This window comes from Ambystoma mexicanum (assembly GCF_040938575.1).
Source record: "Ambystoma mexicanum isolate Mex_15411 chromosome 12 unlocalized genomic scaffold, UKY_AmexF1_1 Mex_chr12_unloc.1, whole genome shotgun sequence".
Classification (NCBI taxonomy): Eukaryota; Metazoa; Chordata; class Amphibia; order Caudata; family Ambystomatidae; genus Ambystoma; species Ambystoma mexicanum.
Window position 1 is genome coordinate 9,008,502 of NW_027182322.1, and position 24,296 is coordinate 9,032,797.

The window sequence follows — 24,296 nt, forward strand, 5'->3', positions numbered from 1 at the left end:
CGAATGGGCAGCCTGCAACTAATAGATTTGTTAGATTTAGAGAAATGTTAGTAGATAGATTGACATATTCATACGAATGTGGTTTATCAATGTGTGTTATTGTGTTCTTCATCTCAATATTTTGCCTAGTGACATATTGGGTCATAGCGTTCATCTCTACCGAGATGAACGAGGGGGGAGGGGGGAGTAACACCACCCTTGCCCCTGGCACGAATTCAATTACAAGTATGAATATTAAAGAAGGTGATTTTTTGGTCTGGGATGGATCACGCCTTGTATGGGGTTACTACACTGCACCACCCACTGCTGCCCCGTCACAATCAAGATATAAAGATATGGAAAATGACACAATGCCCCTACCGGAAATATATAACAGCCCCACTACCCTTCCCGCCCCGATACAAAACAGCGATTTGTTGTTTATTGAGGAAAATGGAAAAGTAATTACGATGACAGAACACAAGCTCCTATATGAGGAATTGGAAAAGGGGGGTGGGAATGAGAGAGGGGGGCCTATTATTTCACCTATCGAAACTAAAAGGTATAGGAGGGGGGAGAGAAGTAGGCGAAGAAGAGAGACAAGCAGGAGGGGGTATGATGAGTATTATGGGTTAGGATTAGACAAGATGGAAGACCCACGACACCCCCACCAAGCAAATAAATGGTATGCAGATATGAGTACAACAGCTAAACAGACAACCAATGAAAGCTGCTATGTCTGTTCGCTCATCCCCCATGCATCAGGTACACCCAAAGTGTTGTTGCCAAGAGAATTGCCCATTGTGGATGCCCAATGTCTCCTTCATCTCACACTGTGTAGAATAAAGAACACCTTCCAAGCACACGATGTCTCTTTCAAAATGATACAGGACAACAAAACGTGCTATTCAAAAGCGTCTGGAGTGGTCTGTCTTAAAGAACCTTTCTTTGCAATACAAGGGACGCTGTTTTCCGAAAACAAATGGAAAGATGAAGAAGTACTGTGCAAAGCGGAAGCACTGAGAGGTGTCCAACCAGACAAGCTGTGGTGGATGGAAAAAACGTGCTTACCAATATGGAAAGAACACATCTCTAAACTAACATGGGTAACAGCGATGGAGAAACCCTTCAAGCTACAAAGTGAAATACAAAACGAACTATGTTTCAAGGGAGAAGGAAAAGTGGCAATGGGAACGAATAAAAACTGTAACAAAACTCTCACCATCCCAGACATGAAAAAAGGAACAGCAGCACTAATGGACACATACTGGGTATGCGGGAATCAGGCTTACTTGCACCTTCCCCAGGCATGGAGTGGCAGCTGCTCAATGGCCACTTTGCATTCGGCCCTAATGGTGATTCCAGAAAGTCACGTCGACGAAAATAAAAGGACGCAAGGAAACGTGAACAAGGATGCGACGTCTCCCACTGCAGAAGCGCACCTCTATGTCCTGTCCTCCGGAGGGAAAGAAGAGGAGCTATCACGGAACAAGCGAGCATCAAACTACATATCACAAGCATCATCCGATTTATTGGCACAGATCCCAGACAGGTATCGCCTGTTCAGCTCCGTGGAAACATTTTTTGCTTCACTAGTTTCAAGTGTCCAAGCAAGAGCAAATGCAAAATGGCTCCAGATCACACGGTGGGAACTGATTCAGCTGGCCAATGACACTGAAGAAGGGTTCAACATAATAAAGGTGGAACTACGAGCTCTGCGACTAATGACCATGCAGAACAGGTATGTTCTGGACCTGCTAACAGCGATCGATGGAGGTGTTTGCCGAATAATAGGAAGTGCGTGCTGCACGTTCGTACCTTCTGAAGACGCAGAAAATGGGTCCCTGTCCCACGTCATTGAAGCAGTACATAACCTGGGAGAGAAGATGAAGCTAGAAGGTGGGGCTAAAGATAGCTCATGGTTCGACAATATCTTCTCCTGGGTTCCCTCATGGCTTGGAATGGCGATGAAGTTCTTGATACCAGTTGTGGTGGTCCTCCTCGTGGTGTTCTGCCTGTGCCAGGTGGGCCTCCGATGTTGTGCTAACGCAGTCCCTAACGGTGCAATGATGATGGTGACAATGGGCAACTCTGGTGGTACGATTAAGGCGACACAAGAAGTACATGTACAGACAGGAACAGATAACACTCCCAGATACCAGTTAGTGCCTATGTGCCGTGATAAGTACATAGTAGATAAACTATGGCACACCACTATCAAAGAACCCCGAGAGGTGGAACTGGAATGGTATGAGGAGGTCTGGGTAGACTTGGAAGAAACTGGTGACTGTATATATTTAACATGTACACCAGATGAGTATGCTAGGAGAGGTGAGAGCTTGAGGGGGGTATGCAGAGCCTGGATGCCTAGAAAAGGAACACCCGCATGGGATGACGCAGTGATAGAGGAGCAAGAATGTAGAAGATTAGAAGAGCTAAAGAATTCGTTACTTTAGTAACGAAAGGGGGGAAATGTAGGGGAGGACTGGCCGCGAGGCCCTCCTCACCTGCAGCCTTCTCCCCAGGTGAGGACCATGACTCGGTGGCCGTCCCCTCATGCCACCCGGGCCCAGGTGGAGGAGGGGTCACCCGCCGACGACATTGCCCACACATATCCGTTCCCTGCATATACCAAAATTCAGTTAGGCCTAGAAGCCATCTTGTTTAGCAAACATGGCGTGAGTTCAGCACACTGTAACGAGGCCCCCACCTTTGGAGGGCCTTTCATGCATCTCCGCCGCCGCAGTAGCCCTGGTAGATCCGCTGCGAGCGCGTTCCCATGAGAAAGTCGGGTATGAGCTAACCCGAGATGCTAACACTGTAACATTTTATCGTTCACAATGTAATATTGCACCCCGCATGACCTGGTCCGCGAGGCCGGGGTGACGGGAAAAAAGCTGAAGCATCACTATCTGAAGAAAGTAGAAAATAATTCAAGTATTGGTATCAACGAACTACCTCTGTTTAAACAGATCCTGTAAACTGTGAATAAACCATAAAGATGTAACGTTACATGATACCACCCCAGGTCTGGACTAGTGCTGCTATAACCACAGAGAAAGATGTCGACCAAATGTATAGCCTTTATCTGTATAAGTGTTCTTACAATTTTATGTAGAAACCTGAACTCATATATGTTTTCTTAATCACCTAAAGCAGCGAGCATCAATTTCTGTAGGCCATAACCTAGAACTACCTCGTGTAACGTCTAATGTACATAAAATAATCACACCATGTAGTAAATATAATGTTAGGTAACGAAAAGGTACTCGGACCGACTGTATTAAAGAAATGTGTAACGAAATTGAAATATATATGTGTGTTTAAATAACATCAAAATAAGGCGGAACATTATAAAAGTTCTGCATTCAAAAGTTAGCAACGCACGAGGAAAAAACCTTTGTGAATATATGCAAGGCCATTCTCCCTCCCACCCTACCAAGCCTGCCAGATAAAGAAGCTAAGGCCTGTGCCGCGCTCCCTCACCTCCCCCAACCAAGCTGGAGCCGCTTCAGAGAGTCAGAGGCCCCGGTACCGCACCCAAGGCCACAGCCCGCCACCTGTGTTATTTACAGCACGGTAATAAACCCACGTTTAAATCCACTGATCTACCAGCACCCTCTCGTAAATTCCACAACCCCCCCTAGACCACCCCAAGAATCATGACCCCGTGCAAAGACGACCCCCATCACTGGGACAAGACACAGAGACCCATTTATATAATAACTTCTAACGCGGCAGACAGACATGTATCATTCGGCTCAGGCCCCAGAGCCCAGCCCCTCGACCTAAAATACCGGTCAATAGGACACAGGTAAATCTCACCCCAACCGACAACCACCGGACCTCTCACGAGGTGCATTCCTCATGTGTTGCGTTTATTTTATAAGACAAACTGCCCCCAGGCCAAAGGGGCTAGCGTCCACAACAATTTCCGACGGCAAGGCAGGGTCAAAAAATGCCATGGTGTCGTCAGCCGTAGAGTGCACTCTTGATGTCATCAAACGCCGCCTACTCAAGGGGGCCCCAGTGCCAGCTTATTTCCTTCTTTGTGAGGGCCCTCAGAGGCTCCGATCTTGAGGCAAGGTTTTGGATTAAGCGGCCACAGTAAGTTACCATGATGAGGAAACTCCTCACATCAGACACGGACTCCGGTGGTTGTGCTTTCTTGATGTACTGAACTTTCCTTGGGTCTGGCGACACACCCCCCCTCCTTGAAGACAAACCCAAAGAATTCGATGGATGGGCGCAGGAATTCACATTTCTCCCTGTGGAGGGTGAGGCCAAGCGACTGTAGTCTTTCAAGTGTCCTTGCCAGCCTACGCAGGTGGTCGACCTCAGTTCTGGCAAACACTAGGATACCATCATTAATGTTTAAGACGCCCTCCAGGTCAGCGAGGGCGCCCCGGATGATGTTCTGAAACACCTCCGCCGCTGGTGACACACCATAACTGAGTCTCTCATAGTGGTATAGCCCCTGGTGGGTGGTAAATGTAGTAATGTACCTTGATTCCGGGTGTAGGACCACCTGATGGTAGCCAGCCCGGAGATCCAGTTTGGAGAAAAACCGAGCACCCTGCACCTCCCCAATGATGTCGTCAATTGTGGGAGTGAGGTGTCTCTCCCTTTTGATGGCCTTGTTGGGGAGCCTCATGTCGACGCAAATGCGGACGGAATCAGGTTGCTTGGGTTTCCTTGCCACTACAATTGGGGACACCCACGGAGTCGGACCCTCCACCTTCTCGATGATGTCTAAGTTCACGAGATTGTGCAACTCTTTATCCACCTGCTCCTGAAGATGAAAAGGCACCCTCCGATGTTTGAGGGCAATGGGCTGCACCGATTAATCTATCTGAAGCCTCACGGGGTCACCAGCCATCTGTCCAATTCCATTGAACAACGCAGAGTACTTGTCCAGGAGGTCATTGATGTCCTCAAGATACACAGAGAGCATGGTGGCCAGCCTGCTGTCATTGTCCGTCTCCATTGTGGCCCTGAAATACATATCGAGGCGGTCCACCCACTTCTTCCATCTGGGACCCAGACTGGATGGTAGGCCTGAGACATCGAACTCAGAAATGGGCTGCAGAGCCGCCGGGGCCCGTGCTTGGGCCATGACAGGAGGTGGCGGCTGAACAACCGGTTGTGCCGCTGGTAGAGCCTGAGGGAATGGAGCCTGAAGTGGTGCTGGGGCCTGAGGCTGTGCCGGAAGTTGGGGCTCGGCTGGAGGCTGCTGTTGGTCTGCGGGTTGCCCACCGTCCTGGTCACCAGTCCCGTTCATGGGTTAGAGCGCACAGGCATCCCCAGCATGGATCTGTTTCGCTCCTTTATATTTATATTTCCAATTGGGACTACTGTTTCACCTGTCTCCCCATTCCCTGCCTCACAAACTGGCACCCTCATATTACTTGCTACAGAATCAAATAAATCACACCAACCATCCCCTCCTTCGGTAAACTCCTTGAGAAGTTGGTCCTCCCCAACTGATCCTTCATACTGAACTTGTTGGTTGCCTCCATCACCATCAATCTGGATTCCCGGGCATCCAGAGGCACGGAAACTGCTCTCCTGAACACCCATGAAGACATGCTTGCAAACCTTGAGTCTAACTCTACCGCTGTCCTCATCCTCCTCGATCTCTCCTCTGCCTTTGACACGGTCAACCATTCTATCCTCATAAAATGGCTCTGTGATACCCTTGGCATCACAGACCGGGCGCTGGATTGACTAACCTCCTTCTTCACTAACCGCCCCTTCCAGTTGCAGCTGGGCCCTTTCTCCTCCACCACCTCGCTCTACACCTCTGGCATCCCCCATGGTTCTTCAACATCTATCTTGCCCCTCTTGCTCACCTTATCTCCTCCTTCTCTCCTCATTTCCATTATTTTGCTGACGACACACAGCTCTCCTTCAAACTTCCCTCTACTACCTCCTCCTCCTCCTCCTCTCTCATCCCCGATTTTCTGACTGATATTACGCATGCTGTGTTGCCAATGGCCTCTGTCTTAATGCCAGCAAGACAGAGATCGTTCTTATTGGGACATCTGCGCCCTGTTTCCCTCCTACCCTCTGGCCGCCCTCCTTGGGCCCTCTACCCTCTGCATCCCATGAGGCCAAAACCTTGGGGTCATCTTTGACTCATCTCTCGCCTTTACCCCTCACATCTTGGACCTTGCCAACAAGGCCCACTTCCAGCTTCACCTACTCAGAGGCATTCTCCCATTCCTCACCTTCCCCCAGAAGCTCAACGTTTCCAGAGCTCTGGTACGCTCTGGGCTGGACAACTGCAACAGCCTCTTCCTCTCTCAATCTCCCCCATTCCTCCCTTCAACCCCTTGAACTAATCTAGAATAGGGCTGAAAGACTTATCCTTGGCCTCAGGCCCAGTGTCATGATGCCTATCCCCGGGGACCCAGACCAAGTCCAGCAACCCCAGAAGCAGGCATCAAGTTATCCCAAGCAAGCCCAACAACCCCTGCTAGGGGCTATTTGGGTCCAGTCCTGGCGCCTATGGCGCCAGGCTCATATGGAGAGTCAGTCCTGGCGCCATAGGCGCCAGGCTCATAGATTAAAACTTACCTGATGCAGACCATATTGCAAACTTACCTGATGCAGACCATGCTGCAAGAGCTCCAAGCCAAAAGAGGCTTGGAAGGGACTACTTTCCTTAGGGACTATTTTTTTACTCGGGCGGGGCTGGGGAGGAATACTTACCTGGGACTACTTGGGAGGCTATTTAAACCACGCCCGAAGAGCAGCACACGCTTTGCGTTATTCTGCATCCAGCACCGTAACGCTCACCGTGCCTACAAGTCTGCATCCAGCCTTCTGCCACGCCCGCCTCGAGTTTGGAGCTCCTAGAAAAAGGGGAGAAAGAAGGAGAAAAGGTTAGAACAAGAGCAATACCTTTGATCCTTACCTGAATTCCCGATCCATCACGCCTTCGAGCTGGAAGAAAGAAGCTATTTATGCGCATCGCCTCGCCTGCTGCAGCGCCGCGCTGAACTCACCGGCCTTCGCAGCATCTTCACATTCCACCGCATCCTCCTGCATGTTCCCGCCGCATTCCGGCACCTAAGGAGAAGACAAGAACAGCAAGGTGAGCCAAGGGAATACACAGAGGGATATTAGTTACCCCCCCATAGACTTACCTGATTTTACCACCAGGGGCACTATTCCTCTTCACGGGTCGGCACAGCTTCCACTGCATCTTCGCCGAACCCCGGCCCCTAAGGAGAAACAAAAGGAGAGCAAGGTGAAACAAAGGGACTAACAAGGGGAACCCTCCTCATCACAATGGACTTACCTGATTTTACCACCAGAGGTATTATTCCCCGAGACTTCATACTTTCTCTCAGCGCCTGAATACGGGAGAAAGCAACAGGTTACATATTGACATTATTTTATCGAACTGTGTTGGAAAATACAAATCCTTACCAGAATACTACCGGTTGCCACGAGGAACTCTTCATTAGGGTCAAGCTGCAACCTGCAAGGAATCGGACAAGAGGGAATCTCGGAGTCAATATTGTTCTGGAACTCACCAATTCCTTTGAGCCATTGAAGCAACTGGTTATCAACGCGCCCCTGCGCTCAATGCAGGATGGAGAGCTCATCTTTGCAAACCATCAGGTGAGACTATAAGAGGGGACATCAAAGGTGATCTGTGAGGGGAACAGCAGGGGTGGGGGGATTTACGCTCAACTCCACGGGTTGTTAATTCCCTTTCTCCATTTGCAGAAGAATATTCCTACGGGCCAAGCAAACGAAGCTAGGTGGGCCAGTCCAGTCTCTCATCTCGGCCCTACGCATCACATTGGTGGAGACCACAGCTGTCCAGTTCCGATCGACGCCTCTGTGGTAGCCAGGTGAGCGTAACAGAATGCGACGCCTACCCACAAATTCCCACCCGGGCATTATGGATACCTCAGAGACTGACCAATTGGTCCAATTACTAGGGGAACTGAGGGCTGAAGTGCATTCCGCCCGTCAAGAAACCAATGCTCTTAGGAGAGAACTGATTTTGTCAAAGGAGCGAACTGATGACCTTGCTAGGCAACTATTGCAAAGCCAGGCTGGACAAGCACCCTTACCTGGTTCCGGGGGAAATCCAGCTCCTGTGTTATCGAGTAACCCTGTGCAAATAAACCTACCAGGAAATATTCCATTAGCTCCACCCGAACGCTTTGCCTGAGATCCCAAAAGGTTCACCGTGTTTATGAACCAATGCCCAGTGCAGCTGATTGGTCAATTCCCCTAGTTTCTCAGGATGACCCAATTCTTCGGGATTTTCAGGGCTTTCAAACGAACATGGAAAGACTATTTGCCCGGCACTCCCAAGGACAGGCCCTGGATAACGAACTTTTGTCCCTACGACAGTGTAACCAGGACCTTCTATCCTACATCGCAACCTTTAATAGGTTGATAGTGGAAACTGGATGGCCTGAGGTAAAACGAATCACGTTATTTCATCGAGGGCTTCGAGGAGAACTCAAGGATGTCTTGACTTAAGTCGTGAACCCACCTCAAGACTGCGCTGAATATATAGACTTAGTGGTCCAGTTAGATCACAGACTTCAGAACAGAAAGGCTGATCGAGCCAAGTTTGAGAATCGGGTGTTGGTCAAAACCCACGCTAACCCCAAAGGAGCAGATGCTTCAGAACCCATGCAAATCGGAGGGGTTAAAGGATCCTTAACCCAGAAGGAAAGAGAAAGGAGACGGCAAATGCAATTGTGTCTATATTGTGGAACTTCTGGGCATTTTCTACGGGATTGCCCTGTAAAACCACCCAAGAAGGTGGTAGGAGCTGCTGATAAAAGCCATATGGAGTCAGACTCGGGAAACAACCACGCCTGACAAGCTTAGAGGTCCGCTTGCCGAGCTTGAAGAAGGATACTCAGACCTCGCATTTCATCATACCAATGGTCCTCGTAGATCCAGGGCAGCCATCGCGTATGCACGCAGTAAGGGCATACATTGATAGGGGGACCATAGGAAACTATGTGGACTACGAATTGGCTTCCAAGATGAATCTACCTCTCTGCCGAAAAACCACCTCAGATGTCATCACCACAGTCGATGGAACTGAAATTGCCTCTGGGCCTGTAACTCATTCCACCGCAGAGATGACACTATTGGGTCAGGATGGGCATCAAGAGACTATTGTGTTTGATCTAATCAAAGCCCCACAGTTCCAAATAATACTGGGGATACCTTGGTTGGAAACACATAATCCTTGTATTGATTGGCGAAAGAAGAGAATAAACTTCCCGGATGGTGCACAAACCTGTTACCCAAAGAAAAGTCAGAACGCAGGCCTGGCCACAGTAATCACAGCAGTCATGCAACTACCTCCAGAATACCAAGAATTCCAGGATCTTCCAAAAAGAACAGGCAAACACCTTACCTCCTCACAGATCGTACGAATGTCAAATCGATCTCATACCCGGTGCACAACCCTCTTGTAGCAGGATCTATGCCCTTACGGAACCTGAGAACCTTCACCTACGACAATACTTAGACCAGTACCTTGCCAATGGCTTTATTCGCCCAACCAAGTCCCCTGCATCTTCAGCTTTGTTCTTCGTGCCCAAAAAGGAAGGTGACCTCAGAACGTGCATAGACTACCGTGCATTGAACCAGATAACTGTTAAGAACCGATACCCATTGCCTCTGATCCCTGAACTACTAGACCAAGTGAAGGACGCTTGTATATACACTAAATTGGATCTCCAGGGGTCATACCATCTGGTACGTGTAAAAGAAGGCGACGAATGGAAGACTGCTTTCCGCACTAAGTATGGGTTATTCGAATACCAGGTGATGCCTTTCAGGTTGTGCAATGCACCAGTAGCCTTCCAATACTTCATGAACGATGTCCTTCGTGAACTCATTGACGTTTGTGTTATCGTATATATATCGATGATATTCTAGTATACTCCTCTTCAGAATCTGACCATGTGAAGCACGTCCGAGCAGTCCTTGAGAAATTGCGCCAGCACAAACTATATGCAAAACTGGAAAAATGCGTTTTTCATGCCACAGAAGTTGAATTCATTGGGTTTATCCTGACCCCAAAGGGAGTCCGAATGGACTCACGAAAGGTGGACGCAATCCTTAAGTGGCCATCACCAAGTTCAGTTAAAGGAGTACAAAGCATGCTCGGCTTTGCCAATTTCTACCGCAGATTCATCCCGGATTTTTCACATGTTGTACATCCCATCACAGCACTCTTGCGAAAAAATAAACGCTTTATTTGGACTGAAGAAGCTGAAAATGCCTTCCAAGAGCTGAAAGCGAAATTCACGTCTGCACCTGTATTAAAGCACCTGCGCCCTGAACTTCCATACATAGTGGAAACTGATGCATCCAGTCTAGCCATGGGAGCTGTCCTGTCTCAAAAGGACCCTGAAACTGGCTAGCTTCATCCAGTAGCATTTTGGTCCAGAAAGTTCTCGGCACCCGAGTTGAACTATGCGGTTACCGACAAGGAGTTATTAGCCATTAAATCCGCCTTCAAGGCTTGGCGGCACTATCTTCTCGGTGCCAGGCATACCATTACTGTGATCACCGATCACCGGAACTTACAGTATTTAAAGACAGCCAAGGCCCAATCGTCACATCAACTCCGATGGGCATTGTTCTTTACCGAGTTCGATTTCGTAATAACCTATCGACCAGGTTGTAAGAATGGTAAAGCAGACGCCTTATCTCGAATAGGGATGGGAGAGGCAGAAGTGAACCCAGAACCAGTACCTATAATTTCCGAACAAAGAATTCTTGGCATGACTACTCTACAGACACTAGAGGACATTCAGGTAAAGATCCAGCAACTCTTTGATCCTACAGCCCTGCAGGACTGGGTAAAAAAAGGCCCGGACTACTCTGTCACCAATGATCTGCCTTATTACCAAGGGCGGCTATTTCTGCCACACAAGGAACTACAAGAGCTAGTCTTTTCCCGTTATCATGATACCCTTATGGAGGGGCACCCAGGTATTGCAAAAACTGAAGCTAAAATTAAAAGACAATTCTGGTGGCCCACCTGGCGAAAGGATATTAAATCATTTGTGATGTCGTGTGGCATTTGCGCCCAAAACAAAAGTCAAAAGAAGAAACCAGCTGGACTCTTACAACGTTTAGACATTCAACCTACACCATGGCACACCTTATTGTTAGACTTTATTACTGATCTACCTCCATGCAATGGATTTAACACCATTCTAATTATTGTGGATCTTTTTTCCAAGATGGCCCACTTTATTCCTTTAAAGGGATTAACTTCAGCTTCAATCCTGGCCAAGGAGTTCCTCGAAAACTTTGTTCGCATACACGGATTTCCGTCCATATTGGTCTCTGACCGGGGCAGTCAATTCATTTCACATTTTTGGAAAAAATGCTGTCAATTGGCGCAAATCGATGTGAGGTTATCGACCAGTCACCACCCCCAGACCGATGGTCAGACGGAGTGGACCAACCAGACTCTCAAACAATACCTGCGTTGTATGTTACATCAGACTGAGAGTAATTGGAAAGACATTCTTTGGATCGCCGAATATGCATACAATAATTCAGTACACTCTGGAACTGGACAAAGCCTCTTTTATACTTTATATGGGCACCATCCTCGAACCTCAGACCTTGACTCACCCCAACACTTAGAAATGCCCGCAGTGGACCATCTGCACGCTACGATTACAAAAGCCTTTAAGGAAGCAACTACACATTTAAAACAGGCGAAAGAAAAATACAAGAAAGATGCTGATTGGCATAGACATGATACTCCACAATACCAGATTGGGAACCAAATATGGTTAGCCACAAAACATATACCTCTAAAGGGAACACGGACCTTTAACCCCAGATATTTGGGACCTTACTCTTTTAAGGCCATTATCAACCCGGTGGCTGTCAAGTTGGACTTACCTGCTAATATGCGAATTCACCCCGTCTTTCATGTGTCACTTTTGAAGCCAGTACAACCAGGGGCAAGACTAACCAAGCCACCAGACCCTATCCTTGTAGACGGAGAACCCGAATTTGAAGTTAAGAACATGCTGGACTCCAAGCTGATAAAGTCAAAACTCTTTTATTTAATCGACTGGAAAGGTTACGGACCACAGGAACAGTCATGGAAACCTAGTGACCATGTTCATGCACCCCGATTGGTGAAAAAATTCCACCAAAATTTCCCAGACAAACCGAAACCACAGGAAGAACGACTTTAGGAGGGGCCTTGGGGCTTGTCATCAAGTTATCCCAAGAAGCTATCAAGTTATCCCAAGAAAGCCCAACAACCCCTGCTAGGGGCTATTTGGCTCAGTCCTGGCGCCTATGGCGCCAGGCTCATACGGAGAGTCAGTCCTGGCGCCATAGGCGCCAGGCTCATAGATTAAAACGTACCTAATGCAGACCATGCTGCAAACTTACCTGATGCAGACCATGCTGCAAGAGCTCCAAGCCAAAAGAGGCTTGGAAGGGACTACTTTACTTAGGGACTATTTTTTTACTCGGGCGGGGCTGTGGAGGAATACTTACCTGGCACTACTTTGGAGGCTATTTAAACCACGCCCAAAGAGCAGCACACGCTTCGCGTTATTCTGCATCCAGCAGCGTAACGCTCCCCATGCCTGCAAGTCTGCCTCCAGCCTTCTGCCACGCCCGCCTCGAGTTTGGAGCTACTAGAAAAAGGGGAGAAAGAAGGAGAAAAGGTTAGAACAAGAGCAATACCTTTGGTCCTTACCTGAATTCCCGATCCATCGCGCCTTCGAGCTGGAAGAAAGAAGCTATTTATGCGCGTCGCCTCGCCTGCTGCAGCGCCGCGCTGAACTCACCGGCCTTCGCAGCATCTTCACATTCCACTGCATCCTCCTGCATGTTCCCGCCGCACTCCGGCACCTAAGGAGAAGACAAGAACAGCAAGGTGAGCCAAGGGAATACACAGAGGAATATTAGTTACCCCCCCATAGACTTACCTGATTTTACCACCAGGGGTACTATTCCTCTTCACGGGTCGGCGCAGCTTCCACTGCATCTTCGCCGAACCCCGGCCCCTAAGGGGAAACAAAAGGAGAGCAAGGTGAAACAAAGGGACTAACAAGGGGAACCCTCCTCATCACAATAGACTTACCTGATTTTACCGCCGGAGGTATTATTCCCCGAGACTTCATACTTTCTCTCAGCACCTGAATACGGGAGAAAGCAACAGGTTACAAATTGACATTATTTTATCGAACTGTGTTGGAAAATACAAATCCTAACCAGAATACTACCTGTTGCCACAATGAACTCTTCATTAGGGTGAAGCTGCAACCTGCAAGGAATCGGACATGAGTGAAAGTCAGGCATTTGAACTCTTACGAACTTTATACTTACGGCGTCTTGCCGGGAATCTCTGAGTCAATATTGTTCTGGAACTCACCAATTCCTTCGAGCCAGTGAACCAACTGGTTATCAACGCACCCCTGCCCGCAATGCAGGATGGAGAGCTCATCTTTTCAAACCATCAGGTGAGACTATAAGAGGGGACATCAAAGGTGATCTGTGGGGAGAACAGCGGGGTTAGGGGGATTTACGCTCAACTCCACGGGTGGTTAATTCCCTTTCTCCATTTGCAGAAGAATATTCCTACGGGCCAAGCAAACAAAGCTAGGTGGGCCAGTCCAGTCCGTCATCTCGGCCCTACTCGTCACATTGGTGGAGACCGCAGCTGTCCAGTTCCGATCGACGCCTCTGTGGGAGCCAGGTGAGCGTAACACCCAGGGATCGTATCTCTCCAGCCCTAAGATCCCTCCACTGGCTCCCGCTGTGAGGATCAAATTCAAGACCCTCTCCATCATCCACAAGGCTTACTGGGGCCTGGGATCATGCTATCTCCAGCTAATCTAGATAGGACTACAAGACTTTTCCTTGGCCTCAAGCCCAGGGATCGTATCTCTCCAGCTCCCGGCGGCCTCAAGGATCAAATTCAAGACCTTCTGCATCATCCACAAGGCTTTCTGGGGTCTGGGATCACGCTATCGCCAACTTTCTCTCCCTAAATACCTCCCTGCTAGAGCACTCCGCTCCTCTAACTCTAAATCTCTGCTTGACAAACGCTTCTCCAAGCAGAGAGTGGGGGCATGTTTCTCTCTTTGGCTGGTGCCTCTCTTTGGAACAGCCTTCCTGCCTCTGAGTCGGACCTCCTTAAATTCTGGAAACTACTGAAAACTCTGCTTTTCTCTACCTCTTTCCCTCTTTCCTTCCCTTGCTAATCACCCTGCTGCCGCTGAGACTGGCGGCATGTACCTTCTTGCATCCCACAGGTTACCAGGCCCCTGCCCAGTTGACACCAGCACCCGCCCTCCGCCCCACCCAGCACTGCCCCTCTGGGCCCCCTACAAGATGGCTGAGCACCCCACCCTGGCATTCCGCCACCCTTGCACTTAGCCAGCAGCTCTTCCCATAGCACCCCTCAGCACTTCACTCTTAGGCTCTCACTGGCACTAGCCCTCCAGAGATGTTTTTATGGAAGGGCAAAAGGGGCACTTGCCCAGGGCCCCCACCTTGGAGGGTGCCCCACAAGGCTAGCTGATCTGAAGAAGTAAGATTCCATTGTTCACCAGTCTTAAATAGCACACATCAGGATATTTTATGGGGTGCTGCTGAGGCTCTAAACCCATTGCCTTTCTGTTTTGGCAAGTGCATTCTGCCTTGATAACATCATGAATTGCTTTCTGTGTTCACTGTGGTATACATAGTTTGTGTGTTCCTTATGGCATAACTCTGTAGCATTCTTTCCTTCCTGTGGGAATTATGTTGATCATGTGCAATAGACAATGGTGAAATGCAGATTCATAAATTGAGTGCCACAATGGTTCAGAAGTTAGCTCAGTGTGTGAAGCACCCATTGCAGAGATATGTGTTCATATGCAAAACTAGAATATTACATTCCAGGAAGGCTGGCTAAGCCTTTCCTATGTCTGAAGTTTATAAACATACCTGCACTTGTACTTGGTTTTGCAGAACAACATCTGCTATTATCAGCAATGTACCTGCAGCAGATAGGGGTTGCTATAAAAACGAACATATCATCCGTATGGTGAAGGTCTAGAAATTGGTTTGTTCAGATGGGGTGTTGGAAAACCTAGGCAATCGCCTCCAACGATGGTATAAACTGTTAGTCGAAGAGGTGAATAAGTATCCAAATTCAAGACTATGGAACGACTGCTTTCATGTTTGTATCCTGGATTTGCCAGCAGACAATACAATGATCCTGGTCAAATCATCTAATATATATTACATTACTGTGCTGTCTTCTGTGAGGTTTGCCTTCTTGCATGCTGCTGGGATCATTTAGCCCATTACTTGATCCAGATACAACCAGTATCTGGCACTTCTCGCCCACCGCATCGCCGCTCTCTGCCCCAACTTCCAGTGCTATGCGGATGATACCCAGCTCATTTTCAGGCTACCCTCGGCCTCCTCTTCTCCTTCCCTCATCTCTGACTGTCTTTCTGCTATCCATGAATGGTGTGCCGCCAACGACCTCTGCCTTAATGCCAGTAAGACTGAGATTCTACTCATCGGCACACCCACTCCCTCCTTCCCTGCAGCTCTCTGGCCGGCCTCTCTTGGCCCTCTTCCTGCTCCCACCTGCAAGACTAAAAACCTCTGGGTTATCTTCGACTCCACACTCTCCTTCTCTTCTCACATATCTGACGTCTCTAAGAAGTCACACTACCAGCTACACCTCCTCAGAGGTATCCTTCCTTTCCTCTCCTTCCCCCAGAAGCTCACTGTCTCCAGAGCCCTGGTTCTCTCGAAGCTGGACTACTGTAACAGCCTCTATCTAAATCTGCCTGCCTCTACTCTCCGCCCTTTGCAACTCATCCAGAACAGGACTGCGAGACTTGTCCTTGGCCTCAAGCCCAGGGACCGTATCTCTCCAGGACTGAAATCACTACACTGGCTCCCAGTGACTTCGAGGATTAAGTTCAAAACCCTCTGCATTGTCCACAAGGCCTTCTGGGGCCTTGGGCCAAAATGCCTTCAGCTCTCTCTTCCTAAATAACTTCCTTCTTGAGCTCTTCGCTCATCCGCCTCCAACTCCCTCAGGGTCAGCCGCTTCTCCAAACAACGAGTTGGGGGCAGATCTCTCTCCGCTGCAGGGGCCTCCCTCGGGAACAGCCTTCCTGCCTCCCTGAAACTTGAGGAGAACCATCTCCATTTCCGGAAGCACCTCAAAACCTTCCTCTTTGCCTCTGCTTTCTCTCCCCCCTCTCCCCTGCTAAATATTACTGAAACTGCACGGAATCTGCTTCTGGGCCACCCACCGATCTCGGTCCTTGGCCCAGCCACTCTCCCCTGCACTGCCACCCTGGCAACCCCTGCACTGTGGGACTGTGTCTGTATCCCTACCGCCCCCCCTCCCAGCACTTGTCTGCACTTACCTTGCACTTGCCACCAGCTGACCCTTGTTATTTATCTTGTATGCTAATAACCCTGTACTGCACTTTCCCCTCTCCCTTTCCCCCTTGCACTTTTCCCTTCCCCTCTACCCTTGCACTTGCGCGATCTGAATGACACCTGGCCTAGTAGGATCGTTGTCTGTCTCCCCTGTTCCCCCCCGCCTCGTCGCGCCTTGAAACACTTGCGTATAGGCGTGTTACAAATGCCATATCATATCATATCATCTTATGTAGGCCATTTGTTTGGAAGGGTTGGTAGACAGAAGAGAGCGGACCATATGTTGCAGGCCTCAGGCAAGCATATTTTAACGTCTGCTTGTTGGACACAAAAAACGGTTTGCTTTTTGGTAAAAGTCAAAGGTTTTTATGCACGTTTATAAATGAAAATGTCACAAGCCATTGTTTGGATGTATTTTAAAGCTTTAAAATACAAAAGACAAACCCAGATTAAATGTGTTAGATCACATCAATTTGTATGCTGGTTCTTATATACTTCCCTTGATGATGGAGAGAATGAAGCTAGAATAATCCCCTTTTGCATAACACCCATCTATAATATTTTGTTTGAAAATGGTCATGTTTGGTAATATGATTTGTGTACTTTCCAAGTCTGTTGTTTTAAAAAATGAGATTGTTTTAGTTCATGATAAGAACTGGAAAAGAAAGTGTTCAAATGCAGAAATTGCAGAGTTGGCACAATTTCCAGCTTCACCCCTTCACCCCTTTACCAATGTGTGATCCTGGGCATCTCATTTAATCTTGTATTGCCGAACCTCTCAATATTGCCAGTCCCTAAACCTTTCAAAATTGTCAACCCTTCCGAGTGATTGCCTTCTCATGGTATAATCTTCATGAAAGCCTTATTCATGGTTTCACTGTGTTAATAGTGAGCATATTTATATTGCACACCACAGGCATTTGTTCCTTTGATATCTAATGGCAACACTATTTGAAAACCATATCCCATTTCTAATCTCAGTCTGTCTGTATAAAGACACCTTCCTGGTAGCTTCTAATATGCCTCCACTATTCATGCTACGTATGTGTAGCATTCTCCTTCCCTCCAATTGGTGGTCCCTATCCATGCATGATTACTTTTGCATTCTGTGAGGCAGTTAATGTGAATGGTCTGTCTATTATGGGTTACATGTACCTTTTACATACGCACCTGCATTAAAACTACATCTACCTTCCTAAATGTTATTGATACAAAGTATCCTGTATGCACTAGAACAGTAACCCCTTTGTAGACTGCTTAATATGTTGGTCTTCAAATGCTACTTGTTTATTATGCTACTCTGATTAGAGCAAGAATGAAGAGGGCAAGGGGACTTAAAGGGAGTAAACGTGCTTATTCTGCTGTGAGGTTGTCAGCGCGAGGGTGGGGGGCGCTGTTGAGGGTGACTGGCGCCCCCGCGCGCATCGCCGTAAGCCCCGGCACCAAGGACTGACACCCACACGTCCGTCTTGGTTCGGGCTTCCCGGTCGCTCTAACGCGGCCGGGAAACGCCCCGTTTATTTGTACTGCATGCGACGGCGTGCAACGTCACGCCGCCGCGTGCGTGCCCGTCATCGGGCCGCGCCACACTCCTCCTTTTTCGGGGAGAACCAACAATTATCATTGAACTATGCACTGCAAACCATACAACACTGCAATTGAAACACATATGAAAACAACAGGGCAACGAAAACAAATAACAAGCCCTTGTGCCGTGAACACCCCTTTATTGGCATCCACCCGGGTCCCCTTAGCTAGCCTTTCTCACCCTCCGGATCCTCAACCAATTGTCCCAGCACGTAATCGGTGAGGCGAGCTGATTTCCCTCGCCCAGCCCTCTGGGGGTACCTCCGGCTCGCCTCCGGCACGGGTGATCTGTCCACCGACGGCCCCCGAGCTGGGGACTCCGGCATGCAGGGTGGGTCTCCCTCGTTCTCCAGGACTCCTCCCAGGTCCGGATCAGGAGGTGGGTCAGTTCTAGGATCTGTGATCTTTTTGAAGAAGCTCACATTGCGAGTCACTTCCGACCGTCCATCCGACGCAGTCACCATGGAGCCCCGGACTGCCACGACATCCAGTGGCTCAGGCTCATACGGCAAGGAGAGTTTCCCATGCGGGTGTCGATTGCGAATGAGAACCTCATCGCCCGGCTCCAGCTGTTGTGGGCGAAGCCCCCTCCGCACGTTCTCTTGCTCAATTCTCACCTGCCGGTCCATTTCAACTCGTTGGTCGTCAATCACCGCAGGTTCTCGCTCGCCGACCTCTGGCAAAAGTCCTCGCGGACACCTTCTGAACATCGCTTCCGCCGGGGCCACCCCTGTGGACGCATGTGGCGTGGTGCGGTATACCCTCTGTGTGTGGGAACCCGTGAGCCACGAACAACTTTTCCACCGCCACCACCACGTGCTCAAACGCCATGGATTCCACGAACTCCATCTAGGGGTATCTGGAGTACTCGTCCACCAGGACCATGAAGTGGGTGCCCATGGTGGTGGACCCAAAATCGGCATGAACTACCTCCCACGGATGGGTCCCCCTTGGCATCGCCTCGATGACCGGCTCCCGCTGTAAGGGCGAGGCTGCCTGGCACCAGACACAAGCCACCACAAATTCGTCCACCTTGCGTTCTAGCTCGGGGAACCACACCATCATCCGGAGGCGGGCCTTGGTCTTGGCGGCCCCTTGGTGGCCCCGGTGTGCCAGTGCGATCACCTCACCCACCTTTGACTGGGGGACTACAATCCGGTCACCCCGAAGTAGCAGGCCTGACGCAGAGAAAGACAGTTCCTCACAAACCTTCCATAGTTGTTCTAAACCAGTCCGGGCCTCCTTAGTGCGTCCCGCCAGGGCCTCGAGCGCTGACTTCCAGGAGCCTTGCTGCATGGACTGCCTCAACACTTTGAAGCACTCATCCTGTGCCGCCGCAGCCTCCAGCTCCTGGAGAGGCATGGCATTCGGCGTGGCTGCTTCTACCATGACTTGGACATGCTCCTCAGCTTCTTGCTCACAGATGTCATGGTCTCCTTCTCCAGGCGCTCCGGGGTGTCTGGATAGGTAGTCAGCTGCGTTTTTTACCCCTGGCCGGTAAACCAGGGTCACCCCATACTCCAAAAGAGCCAGCATCCACCTCTCAATGCGTGCCGGCGGTTTGGATGACGACCCTGCTAGGATGGGCAGCAGTGGTTTATGGTCGGTAACCACCGTCACCGGGCGTCCGAGTACATAGAGCCGGAAGTGGCGGCATCCCCACAGCACCGCCAGCGCCTCGCGCTCAATCTGCGAGTAGCGTTGTTCGGCGTCTGATAGCGCCTTGCTGGCATATGCGACTGGCCGGACGCCGCCATCACGGTCAACCTGTGTCAACACAGCACCCAGGCCAAATGGGCTGGCGTCAACGATGATCTCCGATGGCAGGGCAGGATCAAAGAACGACATTGTGTCCTCGGCCGTGAGGGCACCCCTGATGTCATCAAAAGCCGCCTGCTCCAGTGGACCCCAATTCCAGATGGTGTCCTTTCTTGTCAGGGCCCGGAGGGGCTCAGACCTGGATGCCAGGTTCTTGATGAACCGGCCACAGTACGTGACCATGCCCAAAAAGCTCTGCACCTCCGACACAGATTCCGGTGGTTGTGCCTTCTGTATGTCCAGTACCTTTTTTGGGTCAGGAGACACCCCCCCCTCCCTGAACACGAACCCGAAGAACTCCAGGGAGGGGCGCAGAAATTCGCACTTCTCCTTATGTAGTGTGAGTCCCAACGACTGCAGTCTCTCGAATGTTTTCGCCAGATGCCTCAGGTGATCCACCTCCATCCTTGCGAACACCAGAATGTCGTCGCTTATGTTTAGGACGCCCTCGAGGTCGGCTAGGGCACCCCGAATGATGTTCTGAAATACTTCCGCGGCCGAGGACACCCCAAAGCTCAGCCTCTTGTAGCGATATAGTCCCCGGTGTGTGGTGAAGGTGGTAATGTACCTTGAATCGGGGTGGAGGACGACCTGGTGATAGCCGGCCCGGAGGTCGAGCTTCGAGAAGAAGCGAGCGCCCTGCACCTCCGCAATGATGTCCTCCAGCGTCAGTGTGAGGTGCCTCTCCCTCTTGATGGCTTTGTTGGGGATCCTCATGTCCACGCAGATCCGGACTGCGCCTGGTTGTTTGAGTTTCCTTGCCACCACTATGGGGGACACCCAAGGAGTCGGGCCCTCCACCTTCTCTATAATGTCTAGATCGACGAGGCTGTCCAATTCTTTGTCGACCTGCTCACGGAGGTGGAAAGGTACCCTCCGATGTTTGAGGGCCACCGGCTGTACCGAATCATCAATGTGCAGCCGCACCGGCTCCCCGGCCATCTGCCCAATCCCTTTGAATAGGGCATTATGCTTCTCCAGCAAGTCATTAATGTCTTCCAGGTAGACGGAGTACGCGAAGCTGACGATGCCGAGAGCCTCTGCCGCTGCACAACTTAACAACGTGTTCTTACTCACTGGGGTCACGTAGAAACGGGCTGTGATGTGGGAGCCATCGTGTTCTACTTTTGCTATAAAGGCCCCGTCCAGAGGGATGGGCTCCACACCACTGAATGCAAAGATGCGGGCCTTTGATGTGACCAGTCTGGGTGGCTGATCCATGGCGTTGTAATGTTCTCAGGCCATGACGTTCACCGATGCCCCTGTGTCCACGAGGACAGGGACTGGAGACTGGTTCACTTCGACCACGCACCTTGGTTGTCGTCGGTTCCTGCCTCTTAGAAGCTCCACACTTGAGACAAAGAATATGTTCTCTTCGTCTTCTTCTTCTTCGGCTTCTTCCACCTGAGCCTTCTCCTCGCCCTGGTCCACCTGAGCGACATTGGACGGCCGACCTTGGCGAGTGGAGACAGCTCGGCCCTGGCCCCTTGGCACCAGTACGGGCAAGGCAGCCCTACAACCCTTGAGAAGTGGTCCGGCAACCCACACCGTCCACAGGTCTTTCCAGCTGCAGGGCACTCTGCCGGGTGAGGCAGGTCGTATCCGCATTTTTGGCAAATCTCGCCTGCCCTCCCGGCTCTGCCCCGTGTGCCGCCGCCATACCTCCTGGCACCTCTCCCCCCCCGCCACATCGCGCAGATCTCTTCAGTTTTGATAGGGCGCGACCCGGCCTCCATTCTTGCAGCTCTCGCCTCTGACACCTCGTGGCACCTTCCTAGCTCAAGGATGCGCTGGAGCGTTATCCCAGGCTCCCTCAGCACTTGGCGCCTGAGCTTGCCTGACAAGCACGCCTGGATAAGCATGGTCCTGATCATGTCCTCTGCATCGCCCCAGGCACAGGCGAGGGACAGACGCCTCAGGCGCCCATAGAATGTGTCCAAGGTCTCGTCATCTTTTTGTTTGGCAGAGAGCATTACGAATTGCTCATAGTCCGCGTTGGCTAGGGGGAGAAAATATGCCTGGAGGGCGGCCTTTGCATGACCGTAGGTTCCGTTCCCTTGTGGCAGAGATTCAAAAGTCTCCTGGACAGAGGGCCCTGCCAAGTATAACATCGTGGCCAGCCTGGTGTCATCATCAACCACTTGCGCAGCCCTGAAATACATGTCCAGGCGGTCCACCCACCTTCTCCATCTGGGCCCCAAGCTGGATGGCGGGCCCGACACATCAAATTCGGGGATGGGCTGCAGGGCAGCATGCGCACGTACCTGTGCCATGGCAGGCGCCGCTTGCTGGACACCAGGTGCAGCAGCTGGTTGAACTGGGGGTTGGAGGGCGGGAACCGCTGCCTGACCATCTGCTGGAGCTGCCGGTTGCTGCATTGGAGGTGGTGTACTCTGCGGGGCCACTGGTGCACGAGGATGAAACTGCACTGCCACACCGTGTGCTCCGTCCTGATCTTCGGTGTCCCTCATGAGTTTGAGCGCACAGGCAACCCCATAATGCTGTCCGGGGCTGCAACTCAAACACTCAGTTGATCCTCAGCCTGGACCACCTCTGGATGCAGTGACTCCTGCCACCTCTGTGATGATGAAGAGGATGAAGATAGGTGGAGTCACCAGGATGATGATGAAGGGGATGAAAAAGCAGTATGCCTTTGGTTGTCCCAAAAATTAGCAAAATATAATTGGATTCAGCAGGCCCAGCCAAGATAGGCCTTCTCCTAGCTTCCACTCGACGTAGAAAACCCAAAATTGAGTCGATGCCCTATTTGGGCATAACTCTGTGTAGATGTAGCTGTCAGCTACTAGAATGTCCAAAAATTAGGCTTGGGGTCGTTTCAGGGCCCAAACCGGAGCCCCCTGAAGTCCCACAGCCCGTTGCACAAAATGGCCGCCAGCCGCGTGGGCAACGCACTACCCGCGGCGTGAAACGAAGTCTGTCTTCCGACCTCGTTTCGGTGAAAAATTATTTCGATGATCACCGCCGGGCCCGGGCATCGTTTCCCCCACTCGTCGCCACTGTTGAGGGTGACTGGCGCCCCCCGCGCGCATCGCTGTAAGCCCCGGCTCCAAGGACTGACACCCACACGTCCGTCTTGGTTCGGGCTTCCCGGTCGCTCCAACGCGGCCGGGAAACGCCCCGTTTATTTGTACTGCACGCAACGGCGTGCAACGTCACGCAACCGCGTGCGCGACCGTCATCGGGCGGCGCCACAGGCGCGTCCAGTATTCTTGATCCCTTAATTCCTTTGTTTTGGTGGAGGGGGGGCCCAAAGATGTCCGTGCCCAGGGCCCCAATAGTGCTTAAGATGGCCCTGTAGCCCTCACCTCACACCCTTTGTTTCCTCCCCTATCTCCTGCAGTTCCTTTTACTGCACTTGCACCCCCGAATGTCACAAGGCCTAGTAGGACCACAATTGTATATTTACTGTCCCTTGTCCCCTCCTCATTTGTCTTGTGGCACCTGGAAACACTATTTTGTTGTATAGGCGCCTAACAGATGCTCAATAAATAAACCAATAAATAAATAATAAATAAATATGACCCCTTCCCAACTACACTTTCTAGACGGATACTTCAAAATGTGAATCTCTGGGAACGAGGACAACCAGCCAGGCGATACTGGCAACCAATCACTACTGTGAATCAAACATGGTAGCATAAACGTCAGTTACGTGCTGCATCTGCCAATGTCCCGACTGGAGGAGGTGTCCGTCCTTCTCCCACAGACCTTTTTTTTTTATTAATTTCAAATGTAATGCTGCTGACCACTTTAAAGTTGTTCTCCAGCTTCAGAAAGGAAGTTATAATAATTTGAATTAAATGATTTTACTTAACAACATTAGTGATTTCATCACCGAAAATGCATCCAATAAATACTGCAGGTGTCAACATGCAAAAAATAGTAAGATTACTTTTCCTATATGTATTTATTTATTTTTTTTAAAAAGAGGACAGCATCCATAGGCGGAGAACAGCATACTTTCGATCCAATTTAGAAACAAACACAAAGATTTAAAAAAAAAAAAAAAATGCTGCGCCAGCCGGGAATCGAACCCGGGTCGCAAGAATGGGAATCTTGCATGATACCACTACACTACTGGCGCCGACGAAATTTAGCGTGTATTTTGTGGTTTTATCAGCAGAAGCAGGACAGATAGGTGTGTCTAGTTGTTTGGTATATTACTGTGCATGTTTGCATGGAAATGTTGTAGAATGGTGGCCCAAAAAAACAAAACAGAATACACGAGCTCCTGCATATCATTTAATGGGTTGGTCTATGCATACGTGTGCAAGCTGTCATTTAGCAGGATACCTCAGATTCAGATGGCTCACTTTTCCGTATGTACACTGCTTTGTTTGCCACCTGCATCAATTTGACCTGCTGCGCACGTTTTGGAGATAATAGGTGATATACTTTGTGGGGAATACATTTATTAGGGACTAGCTGACAACAAGGAAAGT

General features: G+C 50.1%; 1 non-coding gene across 1 annotated transcript; it reads right to left on the bottom strand.

Annotated features, from left to right (window-relative positions):
• Nucleotides 1–23,867: 23,867 nt before the first annotated feature.
• On the bottom strand, nucleotides 23,868–23,938 carry TRNAG-CCC (transfer RNA glycine (anticodon CCC)). The gene has a single exon. It is a non-coding gene; the product is annotated as a tRNA-Gly (tRNA).
• Nucleotides 23,939–24,296: the final 358 nt, after the last annotated feature.